The following is a 14,985-nucleotide window of genomic DNA, read 5'->3' as shown; positions in this document are numbered from 1 at the left end:
TGCTGTGACTGAATAGAAACATTCGTATTTCTTTTGGTGACGACACTCATAGCAGTCTAAAGTTGGGATAACTTATCATGAAAAGGAAGCTGAGAAAACCCAGGGAAAGGATGAACTTCCATTCTATTAAGGTGTTTAATATTAAGTTGCTAATAAGTATGATTAAAATTCAAAACAAATGATCAAATACTACTGCCACCAAGTAAATGTATTTTTATATATATATATTTTATTGATTTTTTACAGAGAGGAAGAGAGAAGGATAGAGAGTTAGAAACATCGATGAGAGAGAAACATTGATCAGCTGCCTCCTGCACACCTCCTAACTGGGAATGTGCCTGCAACCAAGGTACATGCCCTTGACCGGAATTGAACCCGGGACCTTTCAGTCCGCAGGCCGATGCTCAATCCACTGAGCCAAACCAGCTAGGGCTGGACTGTATTTTTTAGATCAGTTATAGGGCCTTAGCAAAACGGAGCAGAAAGTACAGAGATTTCCCATATACCCCGGAGTCCACACATGCACAGTCTCCCCCATTATCAACATCCCCACCTCAGGGAACATATGTTACAATTTATGAACCTACAATGACACCTCGTTATCATTCAATTCCATAGTTTACATTAGGGTTTGCTCCGAATGTTGAACATTCTTTGGGTTTGACAAATGTGTAATGACACGTATCCACCATTATAGCATCACACAGAGTAATTTCCCTGCCCTGGGAACCCTCTTCTCTGCCGAGTCACTCCTCCCTCCCCGCAGCCTCTGGCCACCACGGACCACTTTTCCCGTCTCCATAGTGATGCCTTTCCCAGAATGCCATGGGATGGGTACAGTAGGTAGCCTTTTCAGATCAGCTTCTTCCCCTTAGTAATAAGCATTTAATGCTCCTCCATGCCTTTTCATGGCTTGGTAGCTCATTTCTTTTTAGTGCCTCAGAATATTCCGTTGTCTGGCTGTACCACAGTTTATGCTGATTAATATTAAGTTATTGATTATGATGAAAAGTCCTCCCTTCTAAAGGACATCTTGCTCGCTTCCAGGTTTCAACAGTGATGAGTAAAGGGGCTCTCGACCTCTGTGGGGAGGTTTGTGTGCCGTCCGTTTTCAGCTCCTTTGGGTAAACGCCCGGGCGCACGCTGGCTGGATCCTATGATCAGAGATGCTTCGTTTTGTAAGAAGCCATCACACTGCCTTGCAGAGTGGCCGCACCACTTTGCATCTCACCAGCCGTGAAGGAGACCGGCCAGTGTCCTGGCTCTGGCTGTTGTAATAGGTGTGCAGGAGTGAGTCACTGAGGCTTTAATTTGCATTTCCCTGATGAAATATGATTCGGAACACCTTCTCCTGTGCCTGTTTCCCATTTGCATCACTTCTTGGGTGAGGTGTCTGTTAAAATGATTGGCCCATTTTGTAATCTAGTTGTTGTGCCCCTGGCTCTTTGTCACCTACTGGTCCTTTCCTGGGTCCCACTCTGTCCCACATCCCGTGGCCTCCTCTGTCCATACATCTCCCTGGTCTCAGGAAGCACGTTGCACTAAGTTCAGAGAACCCTCAGCCTCTGGGCTCACATCGCTCCTGTAAGTCACTCTTCAGCATGCTCTCTGGATCTAGCGATGCCCAGGCCTGATTTCCTCCCGAGTGGTTCTGTGTGTCGCTGACACATAAGGAGACCTGCTTACCTCCGGGGTCCAGTGAAAACGACCTCTACACGTGCCCTCTTTAGGGGGTCAGCTTTTTCATTTGCAGCAGCTGCTGTGTAATATGGTGGGTTACACACACTACCTATGTCTCTACTATGAGACTACTGGAGCGGGGGGCAGGGGGATCCCTCAGCCCAGCCTGCGCCCTCTCACAGTCCAGGACCCCTCGGGGGATGTCTGACTGCCTGCTTAGGCCCACTCCCCTAAGATGGCAGGCGGACATACTTAGCTCTGCCACGGAGGTGGGAGAGGCTTCTGCCACTGCCATTGCGCTTGTCAGCGTGTGCCCAGCTTCTGGCTGAGTGGTGTTCTCCAGTGGCAGCGCACTGACCACCAGGGGCAGCTCCTGTGTTGAGTGTCTGCCCCCTGGTGGTCCGTGTGTGTCATAGCAACCGGTCGTTCTGCCTTTTGGTCTATTTGTATATTAGCCTTTTATTATATAGGATATGTCACATACTTAAAAACAAGGCACAGGAAATAACAGAGTCCATGATTTTTGTATAGTAGTATTTCCATGATATAAAAATCATGGACCCTGTTTTTTCCTGGGTCTTGTTCTTTTTTTTTTTTAATATATATTTTATTGATTTTTTACAGAGAGGAAGGGAGAGAGATAGTTAGAAATATTAATCAGCTGCCTCCTGCACAACCCTTACTGGGGATGAGCCTGCAACCAAGGTACATGCCCTTGACCAGAATCGAACCTGGGACCCTTCAGTCCGCAGGCCAACACTCTATCCACCGAGCCAAACTGGCTAGGGCTTGGGACATATGATATATGACATGAAACATAGTCCCTTTAAAATATTTTATATTTGTTGCTTGTTTAGCAAAACTTTTCATAGATGGGACTAGGTTGGATATTACCCTTGTTCTATCTGGATTACACGTTATACATTAGAATAAGCCCTGGTAAAACTATTTTACATTGTAACTCTGCCCCGGCAGGTGGTAAATACTCCACCTCTGGTCACGGGACACTGCTGGCTCCCAGGCTAACATCCCGCCTTGCGGATCAGCATCACCTGTGGGCATCAGTGTCTTAGAAAAGCTTAGCTTATGGGCCAGGTCTACAGACAGGGGAGGACATGGACATTCCACGTTCCAAACCAGGACCCAACTTCCTGTGTGGCCTTCGCAAGTCATTTCATACTCACTCACCCATTTCTTCATTTCAACAGGAAACGGTGCCTGTTAGGTTCTCCAGGGCCCGGTGAGAAAGGGGAGAGTGAACTGATAGCATCAAGGTCCACTCAAGAGTTCTGACCTGTATCAAGAAAGGAAACAAGGCATGGCCTGGCTGGTGTGGCTCAGTGGTTGAGCATCGACCTATGACCTGGGAGGTCACAGTTTGATCCCCGGTCAGGGCACATGCCCGGTTGCGGGCTCCATCTTTAGTGTAGAGCGTGCAGGAGGCAGCCGATCAATGACTCTCTCTCATCATGGATATTTCTATCTCCTTCTCCCTTTCCCTCTCCCTTCCTCTCTGAAATCAATCAAAATATATTTTAAAAAAGAGAGAGAGAGACAAGGCAGGACTGGCAAGCCTAGCACGTGTCTAGCCGAAACCAAAGACTTGTTGTTGTTATAAAGAAAAGGGAACAATGTCTGATTTTAACATTCACACATTCCAAACCACAGGCTTCCAAGCCCTTCTCCTGCAGCCAACCCTGCTGGTGGGAGCCAGGTCTAGAGGGAAGTTTCCAAAAAGCAGATTTTGGCAAAGTGCGCCTTCAAACCTGCAGAGAATAAAATTCAGGGTTTTTTGGTGTTTTTTTTTAAAGAACATTTTCATTCCTTTTTGCCACAGAACTTCAAGACCTATGTTTATTTTTCCTTTTCAGGTTATAGTATGTGGATTTTTCATAGTCAGATATGAGGTACGAACACATTTCTTTTGTTTGTTTCTTTCTTTCATTACAAAATTCTTCCAACTTGTAGGTAGGGCCAAAGTCTAAGATTATATTTTAGAAAATTGATTTTCTTATATTATCGCTAAATTACTTCTGAGAAAGAACGGAGTGCTGAAGTCCATTTTCTGACCACTTTGAGAAAAGGCTAACACATGCTGAGTAAAAAGAATGATTATTGCCCAGCTGGTGTGGCTCAGTGGTTGAGCGTTGACCTATGAACCAGGAGGTCATGGTTTGATTCCCGGTCAGGGCACATGCCTGGGTTGCGGGCTTGATCCCAAGTAGAGGGCGTGCAGGAGGCAGCCGATCAATGATTCTCTCTCATCATTGATGTTTCTATCTCTCTCTTCCTCGCCCTTCCTCTCTGAAATCAATTTAAAAAATATTTTTTTAAAAAAGAATGATTATTGATTTTAATTCTAGTCCTTGGATAAATGGCTTATGTGGGCCAACCTCCTGGCACACAGAGAGGGCAGTGGGCCCTGGGTCTGTTTCGGATAGTTTTGTAAACCAAACCAACCACTGCAAGTGCACTGGTGTTCGAGGGGTAGCCAGGACAACCGCCTTCCTCCTCACAACATGTCATTACAGAGAAATGGAAGCCGTACATTCCGATCTGACTTTCATTTAACGCTGGGAGCCTGTAAACTTTGTGTGAGCTAAGGGGCTGACTCAGAGCACCAGAATCCCTTTGGTACCGCAGACGCTATTTAAAATGGATATTCCTCTGGGTTTCTCGGTATTCTTCTTCTAGGCTCATGGAGTAAGTGGGGCTCTCTCTCGCGAGCACTCCCTGTCCCAGTGAACAAGAACTGGATGCCTGGTGGCCAACGTAGCTGGCTTGCATTTTCAAGGTTAGGAGTTCAAATCTTGTGGGTTTGCGCTTGGGTTATAGTATGCACATATCTTGGTTGGAGAAGCAATCACGTTGCCAGATGGAATCTGGCCTACCCACAACTAAGTTCTGGCTACAATTAATTTTAAAAAATACTTCCGATGGAATTCTTTACCTCGTAGACCTGAACAGAGGGTCCACATTCCAGAAGGCGCAAGGCGGCTTTATTGTCCAAGCTTCCTGCCCCCTGCGGTGTGCATGTGCTTGAATTCCACCACGTAGACTAGCGTTCATACTTGACACATTCCTTACATTTTGATATACCTGCAGCCTCAGGCTTTCGTTCCTCTCTTCATTTTCTTTTCTCTTGATTTTCCAGGGAGATGATATTTTACAGATTTAAAGCATGCTCTTGCATGATGACCACTGCAAATAGATCCCATTGGAAGAAAATATAACCTGTATTAGGGCCTAAACTTTAGTGGTTCAACCTTTATAATACCTTGTTTTTCTATAGCATTTTGCTGTGCATACAGCACTTCACATGTAGGATCTCCTTTTAGCCTCATAGCTATAGGTCAAGGTAAATATTGTGCCCAATTTTCAGACAAAAGGAGAGAATGAGAGAGAGAGAGAGAGAGAGAGAGAGAGAGAGAGACCCAGAGGTGTTAAGAGACTTGCTCAAAAATCACTCATCAACCAATACTCCAGCTCAGACCTTCACAACTCTAATATCTCCATCACTATAATATAAGTATCTCCTACAGCAAAAACTTGCTATAGAGTCACATTTGTGTTCCAGATTTTGTTTTTGGCCCTACTTTATGGAGCTATGTCTGGTGATGCCACTGCATTCATGGAAAGAACATATATATGAATCTCCTTGTAGATGCTGAACACCTAAACGCACCACCAGTTGAATTGTTTTACTTGAAGTATCTGCTACCCTATTCCCTCCTATCTACCCACAAATAAAGGGAAATAACCCCGTATGCCCTGTGCTCCAAGAATGTCTGAAATTAGAAGTATCCCAGTATTGTGACCTGAAGTTGCCTCAACAGGAAGTTCTGTTTTTTAAATTATGACTCCAGTCACTTTCTTTCCAGTTACTCTTATTGCCAACGGGGCTTCGGACAAGTAATTCCCAGAGACGCTGTCCACGTACTCACTAGACGAAAGCAATAACGCACCTGACAAAGCTCTGGGGAAAACAACCAAATACTGTCTGTCATGTGCCCTGAATGCCTATAACAAGAAAGATAAGCTTTACATGAAAGGGTGTAATTATATCGAGTCAGCAGCGATATCATCGTCTATGTTTCACGTGTGGCTGTTGCCGAAGACACTGCTGACTCTCACTGGGCTCTCATGTTTGATGTTTTAAGGACACGATGATGTCATCGTAAATTAGCAGAAGAGCCTACGTTGGGAAGGGAAGGTATCCTCGTCTTTTAAAAATTCCTGCACGACCGCAATTTCTTTTAAACTCTCTTCTCCAGCTGGTCCTGCAACTCAGGATGCCCGCAAGGCTCACAAGCTCTCATATTTCTGTCAGTCCAGTGAGTCCAAGGTACATGCCCTTGACCGGAATCGAACCTGGGACTCTTCAGTCCACAGGCCAACGCTCTAGCCCAGCCGTGGGCAAACTACGGCCCACGGGCCGGATCCGGCCCGTTTGAAATGAATAAAACTAAAAAAAAAAAAAAAAGACCGTACCCTTTTATGTAATGATGTTTACTTTGAATTTATATTAGTTCACACAAACACTCCATCCATGCTTTTGTTCCGGCCCTCCGGTCCAGTTTAAGAACCCATTGTGGCCCTCGAGTCAAAAAGTTTGCCCACCCCTGCTCTAGCCACTGAGCCAAACTTGTCAGGGCTATAGACACCATCTTTTAACACAACTGAGAAATAAGAGGTTCGCTCTGTGTCTAAACTCATTTCCTGAGCCCAAGCCAGAGGTAGAAGTGCTATGCAGAGCAGGAGCCCTGGCCCTGCCTCCCGCCTCCCCGGTCTACATCAGTTTTGCCATGTCAAGCTCTTCCTTGAGATCTTATGTTCACTGTTCATTGTCCAGTCACCCAGGGACATATCCAAAGGTGAAATTACACGGCCCTTACCTTGGATACTAGAAATTCCCATCTACTCTACCGACCACCTCTTCCCTCAGCCTCTACAGTGAAAAGTAGCACATCCCCTCCACTCTAATCCCTCAGTCTACCCTTTTGTAACCTTTTTCCTTCAAAGATTCCCCTGGAAAAATGCTGGGGTTATAGAATGGGCATCATGAGGCTTATCTCAACATCCCTAGGAATGAGCGGACCTCCAATGGCAAGAGAGCCCTTGAGTTCTTATTCATGTCTTCAGTTTTCATGACCCCTTAGACCAGTGGTTCTCAACCTTGGCTGCGCATTAGAATCACCTGGGAATCTTGTTAAAATCCTGATTTGTGGGCCTCATCATTAGTAACAAAGAAACAATTTCTGGAGGATGAGGCCCAGAAATCAGGATTTTAACAAGATTCCCAGGTGGTTCTAATGTGCAGCCAAGGTTGAGAACCACTGTGTTAGACGTCCTTGCATGCCGAAGAGTAAATCTTGAGTATATCAGTGAAATTCAGTTCTGGGTGGGGATTCAGTCCAGGTGACTGACTATCTGCACGTAGCTACACTGTTTATGTAGCACGCGCTCACATTCCCAGAGATCTGCTCTCTTAGGATGCATTCCTAGGAGTATTAAAATAGTTAAATGTGCAAGAATGCATGCTACCCAAAGAAATGAGTGGACTTGTGCCCAGCTGGTCTTGCTCAGTGGTTGAGCATCGACCCATGAACCAAGAGGTCACCGGTTCGATTCCCAGTCAGGGCACATGCCCTGGTGTGGGCTCGATCCCCAGTAGGGGGCATGCAGAAGGCAGATGATTCTATTTCTCTACCCCTCTCCCTTCCTCTCTCTAAAATCAATAAAAACATATTTTAAAACAATGCATGAACTTGTTTGTTTTCTTGTTTGCACTTCCGAGGTATATTCCTGGTTCCTGTCAGAATGACGAGTCTGATTATCTGAGCTTGGAAACGCCTTCCTTATGGAAATATTGACAATCCCCCAAAGATCCAGTTAACCATGGAAGCTGTTCAAATGTCCTGACCATTTAGAAGCAAGAGAGAAGCAACTCACTATAAAAATTATAATAACATAGATATTACGTAAAGTCAACTTCTTGAGGTTCTCAAATTATACCCCACTTATGGAACTAATATGCATGTGTTGAGGTCAACATATTAGTTCCAAAACAGAGGGACTTTTCTCATTGTGTAATCACTGATTTCTAGCTTCACTCCTAAGGCTCCACACTCTGTGTGGCCCACCCCACCAGCTTCTCCTGCCCAGTCCAGCTGCGGTCTGTGTCTGGCGTCGAAGAATCCGCCAGCACCCACGGCAGCCCTGCTTCTCTCCTTGCACCTCGTCTCTTGGTCTCTGCACTCAACCCCGACATGTGGACATTTGCAAGCAGGAAGGTACGTTCCCGAATAAGGACGTCAATAAAAGACCCGTGTGTACACTTCCCACTCCTTTCCCGTTCTCTGCACTCACAGGGCCTTTCTCTGAGGTAAGACCGATCTATTTAATAGGTTTCCCTAAACTGTAAGTTCTTTTTTTTTTTTTTTTCTTTTTTGCCAGCTTTCTTGTTTCTCTTTCCTTTTTCAGTCACAAAATTCCATTTTCCTGAGCAATTCAGCTAAGTGTTTCTTTTTTTTTTTTTTTTTTTTTTTTTTTATTTTCCTCTTAAAGTATTACAAAGGGTATTACATAAGTATCCTTTTCCCCCCCCCCCCCCCGCCCTTGACAAACCACTACCCTCCCTTACCCCCCAGTGTCTTATGTCCATTAGTTATGCTTATATGCATGCATACAAGTCCTTCGGTTGATCTCTTACTCCCCTCCCTCCTGCCCCCCAACTCTCTCTGGCCTTCCCACTGCAGTTTGACAATCAGTTTGAGGCAGCTCTGCCTCTGTATCTATTATTGTTCAAAAGTTTGTAATGGTCTTTATTATCCATGAATGAGTGAGATCATGTGGTATTTTTCCTTCATTGACTGGCTTGTTTCACTTAGCATAATGCTCTCCAGTTCCATCCATGATGTTGCAAATGGTAGGAGTTCCTTCTTTTTAACAGCAGCATAGTATTCCATCGTGTAGATGTACCACAGCTTTCTAATCCATTCATCTACTGATGGGCACTTAGGCTGTTTCCAGATCTTAGCTATGGTGAATTGTGCTGCTATGAACATCTGGGTGCATATATCCTTTCTGATAGGTGTTTCTGGTTTCTTGGGATATATTCCTAGTAGTGGGATCACAGGGTCAAATGGGAGTTCCATTTCCAATTTTTTGAGGAACCTCCATACTGCCTTCCATAGTGGCTGCACCAGTCTGCATTCCCACCAGCAGTGCACAAGTGTTCCTTTTTCTCCACATCCTCTCCAGCACTTGTCGTTTGTTGATTTGTTGATGATGGCCATTCTGACAGGTGTGAGATGGTACCTCATTGTTGTTTTGATTTGCATCTCTCGGATAATTAGTGACTTTGAGCATGTTTTCATATGTCTCTTGGCTTTCTGAATGTCCTCTTTTGAAAGGTGTCTATTTAGATCCTTTGCCCATTTTTTGATTGGATTGTTTATCTTCTTTTTGTTAAGTTGTATGAGTTCCCTATAAATTTTGGAGATTAAGCCCTTATCAGATATGACGTTGGCAAATATGTTTTCCCACGAGGTGGGTTTTCTTGTTGTTTTGTTGATGGTTTCTTTTGCTGTGCAGAAGCTTTTTATTTTGATGTAGTCCCATTTGTTCAGTTTCTCTTTAGTTTCAACTGCCCTAGGAGCTGTATCAGTGAAGAAATTGTTTTGGCATATGTCTGAGATTTTGTTGCCTTTGTATTCTTCTAGAATTTTTATGGTTTCCTGTCGTACATTTAAGTCCTTTATCCATTTTGAGTTTATTCTTGTGTATGGTGTAAGTTGGTGGTCTAGTTTCATTTTCTTGCATATGTCTGTCCAATTTTCCCAACACCATTTATTGAAGAGACTATCTTGGCTCCATTGTATGTTCATGCCTCCTTTGTCAAAAATTAATTGAGCATATTGGTTCGGGCTAATTTCTGGACTCTCTATTCTATTCCACTGATCTATATGTCTGTTCTTGTGCCAGTACCAGGCAGTTTTGAGAACAGTGGCTTTGTAATACAGCTTGATATCTGGCATTGAGATCCCACCTACTTTGTTCTTTCTCAGGATCGTTGCAGCTATTCGGGGTCTTTTTTTATTCCAGATGAATTTTTGGAGAGTTCGTTCTAGATCTTTGAAGAAGGCCATTGGTATTTTAATGGGAAGTGCGTTGAATGTATAGATTGCTTTGGGTAGTATGGACATTTTAATGATGTTGATTCTACCAATCCAAGAACATGGTATGTTCTTCCATCTGTTTATGTCTTCCTCTATCTCTTTTTTCAACGTCCTGTAGTTTTCTGAGTAGAGGTCTTTAACCTCTTTAGTTAAGTTTATTCCTAGGTATCTTAATTTTTTTGGTGCGATGGTAAATGGGATTGTTTTTCTGATCTCCCTTTCTGAAAGTTCACTGTTGGTGTATAGAAATGCCTCAGATTTCTTGGGGTTAATTTTGTATCCTGCTACATTGCCAAATTCATGTATTAAGTCTAGTAGCTTTTTGATGGAGTCTCTAGGGTTTTGTATGTATAATATCATGTCATCTGCAAATAAGGACAGTTTTACTTCCTCTTTTCCAATTTGGATGCCTTTTATTCCTTCTTCTTGCCTAATTGCAATGGCTAATACTTCCAGTACTATGTTGAACAGGAGTGGTGAGAGTGGGCATCCCTGTCTTGTTCCTGTTCTTAGGGGAAATGGTGTTAGTTTTTGTCCATTGAGTATGATGTTGGCTGTGGGCCTGTCATATATGGCTTTTATTATGTTGAGGTATGATCCTTCTATTCCCACCTTTCTGAGAGTTTTTATCAAAAATGGGTGTTGGATTTTGTCGAATGCTTTTTCTGCATCAATTGATATGACCATGTGGTTTTTTTCTTTCAATTTGTTTATGTGATGTATCACATTTATTGATTTACGGATGTTGTACCATCCTTGCATCTCTGGGATGAATCCTACTTGGTCATGGTGTATGATCCTTCTGATGTACTGCTGGATCCGATTTGCTAAGATTTTGTTGAGGATTTTGGCATCTATGTTCATGAGGGATATTGGCCTGTAATTCTCTTTCATTGTGATGTCTTTACCTGGTTTTGGTATTAGGGTGATGCTGGCTTCATAGAATGAGCTTGGAAGCGTTCCTTCCTCTTGAATTTTTTGTAGTAGTCTGAGGAGGGTAGGTTTTAGTTCTTCCTTGAATGTTTGGTAGAACTCCCCTGTGAAGCCGTCTGGCCCTGGGCTTTTGTTTGCTGGAAGCTTTCTGATGACTGCTTCAATTTCTTCCATAGTTATTGGCCTATTGAGGTTTTTAGATTCTTCCTGATTGAGTTTTGGAATGTTGTATTTTTCTAGGAATTTGTCCATTTCCTCCAGGTTGTCCAGTTTGTTGGAGTAGAGTTGCTCGTAGTATTGTTTAACAATCATTTGTATTTCTGTGGGGTCTGTTGTTATTTCGCCTCTATCATTTCTGATTTGGTTTATTTGGGACCTCTCTCTTTGCTTCTTGGTGAGCCTGGCTAGGGGTTTGTCAATCTTGTTTATCCTTTCAAAGAACCAGCTCTTGGTTTCATTGATTTTCTGTATTGTTTTTTTGGTCTCTATTTCATTGATTTCTGCTCTAATCTTTATTATCTCCTTCCTTCTGCTCACTCTGGGGTTTTCTTGTTGCTCTCTTTCTAATTCTTTGAGTTGTAGAGTTAGATGATTGACTACCATTTTTTCTTGTTTTTTGAGATAGGCCTGTAGAGCTATAAACTTCCCTCTCAGGACTGCTTTCATTGTGTCCCAGAGGTTTTGGATTGTTGTGTTTTCATTGTCATTAGTGTCCAGGATGTTTTTAATTTCTTCTTTGATGTCATCGGTAACCCAATCAATATTTAATAACATGCTATTCAGCTTCCAAGTGTTTGAGTATTTTGGGTTGTTTTTATTGTAGTTTATTTCTAACATTATGCCATCGTGGTCTGTGAAGAAGCTTTTTATGATTTCAATCTTCTTGAATTTGTGGAGACTTTGCTTGTGACCCAATATGTGGTCTATTTTTGAATATGTCCCATGAGCACCTGAGAGGAATGTATATTCCGCAGCTGTGGGGTGAAGTGTTCTGAAGATGTCAATTAAGTCCATCTGATCTAGTGAGTCATTTAGGATTGCTGTTTCTTTGCTGAGTTTTTGTCTAGCGGATTTATCCAGTGATGTCAGTGGTGTATTAAAGTCCCCTACTATGATTGTATTGTTGTCGATCTCTCCCCTGATATCTTCCAGAAGTTTTCTTATGTATGTGGGTGCTCCTGCATTGGGTGCATATATGTTTACCAGGGTTATATCTTCTTGTTGTATTGATCCCTTTAGTATTATGAAGTGGCCTTCCTTATCTCTGGTTATGGCCTTCACTTTGAGATGTACTTTGTCAGATATAAGTATTGCTACCCCAGCTTTCTTTTCCTTTCCATTTGCGTGAAAGATTTTTTTCCATCCCTTCACTTTCAGTCTGTGTGAGTCCCTTCTAATGAGGTGGGTCTCTTGTAGACAGCAGATGTATGGGTCATGTTTTTTTATCCATTCAGCCACTCGATGTCTTTTGGTTGGAGCATTTAGTCCATTTACATTTAAAGTTATTATTGAAAGGTATTTGTTTGTAGCCATTTCTTTTTGTGTGTGTGTGTGTGGCTGTTTTCTTTCTGAGCTTGATATTTCTTCTTTTTACACCAGTCCCTTTAGCATTTCTTGCATGGCTGGCTTGGTGGTGATAAACTCCCTTAGCCCTTTTTTGTCTGTGAAGCTTCTTATTTCCCCTTCAATTTTGAATGATAGCCTTGCTGGATAGAGTATTCTTGGATTTAGTCCTTTGCTTTGCATCACTTTGTAGATTTCCGTCCATTCTTTTCTGGCCTGATGTGTTTCTGTTGAGAAATCATTTGATAATCTAATGGGAGATCCCTTGTATGTTACTTTCCGTCTCTCTCTTGCAGCCTGTAAGATTCTCTCTTTATCCTGAACATTTGCCATGGTAATTATGATGTGTCTTGGTGTGGGTCTTTTCGGGTTCACCTTGTTTGGGACTCTCTGGGCTTGTGTGACTTTTTTCTTCCCCACCTCAGGGAAGTTTTCTGATATTATTTCTTCGAATAGGTTTTCTAATCCATGTTCATCTTTCTGTTGTTCTGGCACCCCTATTATTCGTATGTTGTTTCGTTTCATGTTGTCCCAAAGCTCCCTTAGGCTCTCCTCCTGTCTTTTAATTTTTTTCTCCATTTGCCGTACAGTTTGAGTGTGTTTTGCTTCCTTGTCTTCTAATTCACTAATTCGGTCCTCCGCTTCTCCCAGTCTACTGTTGATACTTTCAATGGAGTTTTTTATTGAAGCTATGTCACTCTTCATTTCTTCTTGGGACTTACTTAAGTTGTTGATTTTTTCATCTGTTTCTTCTAGCTTCTTGCATAAGTAGTTGAGTTTTTCATCTGTTTCTTCTTGCTTCTTGAACATGTGGTGCATGTACTCTAGGAACCTTATTCTGAATTCTTTTTCCGTCATGTTGCATATCTCTGTCTCACTTAGCTGCTTTTCTGGCGAGTCCTCCTTTTCTTTCCTTTGGGGGTTTCTTTGCCTACCCATGTTTGATCTCGCTGACATATGTAGATGTTGAGGTGTTCAGTGGCTGCTCCCTGGGTGGCAGGGGCTCCTTGGGTTGTGGTTGCTGCTCAGACGGTTGCGGTAGCAGCTGCTTTCCAGTTGGCAGCAGCTCCTCTGGTGGGTGTTGTTCACAGCTGTGTTGGCTCTTCTGGCTGGTGGGGGGAGGCTTCACGTACAGTTGCTGTTCCACAGACAGAGGGTGTGGTGATCAGGAGGCTGCGGTGATCAGGAGGCTGCGGTGATCAGGGGGCTGCTGTTGCTTGGATCTGCTGCGTTGATTTAAAGGCACAAAATACAACAGAGCAAGGCACAACGTACCAGGCACGGTCTGGGAAACGCTCCTCTTACCAGCACTGCATGGTCTGGGAAACGCTCCTCTCTTATGGGCACTGCATGGTCTGATCAGTTCCTCAGGATGCCCCCTTTAGTCTCAGTTCTCCGCAATCACAAAATCCAAATCTCAAATCTCCTGGCGCCAGCAAACTCGCGGAACTCCTTACCCTGGTCAGGGTCTGTGTCTGTCCCAAGAGACGCGGCTGTCTGCCATGCGGTCTCCCTCCGACCCTCTGGGCTCAGGTCTGGCAAACTTTCCTGCCCAGATCCCTGGTTTTTAACCTTTCCAGGGGAGGTCTGCCCTTCCAGGCTGCAAGCCGTCTCACCAGCTGAGTAAATTTGCCAATTCGGGGTGGGTGTTATTAGTTTCAGCTGCTTACTCCGTTTGCTCCGGGACAAGACCTGGGACGCGTCTGCCTATATCGCCGCCATCTTGCTTCCTCCCCTAAACTGTAAGTTCTTGAGCGAAGAAGAAAATCTTTCTAATGCTTTGTTATTCCTTCATTTTCTGGGTCAGTGCCCGACAGACAACCCATGGGGTTGACAGACACAGCAAGCAACAGACTCTAGCCTGGCAGTCAGGTGGGAATTCTATAGCTGCCTCCTAATTCCTCTGAAAAATGGCGATTCTGGTTCTATTATTTAGTGTGGTTTCCGTTAGGAGAGGTCAGTTATCCTGAGGAGCAGATATTCTACCGACTGATCCAGAGTCTGGTGGGAGCTTTCCCATCTCAGGAGCCCAGGTGGAAAGAAAACACGCTCTCTGCAGCCCCAAGAGGGGAGCTCACGGCGGAACGTGCTGGCCCCCGTTTGCCCCTGCCTCTCGGAGACCCTCGCGCCCGCTAACAGACACCGAAATGTTGTACATCTTCGTTCTTCTTACTTCTTACGCAGCCTTTAAACGTCCTCCCCATTCGGGTGGAACCCCAGAGTAGAGGGAAGGCAGGACTCCACGTCCTACTTAGAAGCCAAAGAGGGCAGAGGCGTCCTTCCGTTGCCCCGGCAACTAGGAAACTAGCACATCACCTTGGCCCAGCCTATCAGAGGTGCCTCTGGGGACAAGGTCTGGGACGAGGCAGGGGTCCTTCGCAGGGCTGTGGCGGAATGAGTGCCCAGCAGCATGGCTCAGGGGCGGCAGGGCCAGCCGCCTCTGACAAGTGTCCAGCGGCCACAGCACCAGTGGTAGCGTCCTCAGAAGACCATCCCTGCGGCAGGGTTTGGCCGTGCCTTGCCTCCCTTGATTTGTGCTCATTTCCAACACCTGGCTCCCTAGACTTCCCACTGTGAGCTTCCAGTACACCCACCTTCCACTCCAGCCACTAGCAGAGATCTTTGTTGC

Source organism: Myotis yumanensis, unplaced genomic scaffold (genome assembly GCF_028538775.1).
Source record: "Myotis yumanensis isolate MYYU_CA2020_CCGP unplaced genomic scaffold, mMyoYum1.0.hap1 SCAF_22, whole genome shotgun sequence".
Lineage (NCBI taxonomy): Eukaryota > Metazoa > Chordata > Mammalia > Chiroptera > Vespertilionidae > Myotis > Myotis yumanensis.
This window is presented reverse-complemented; position numbering follows the sequence as displayed.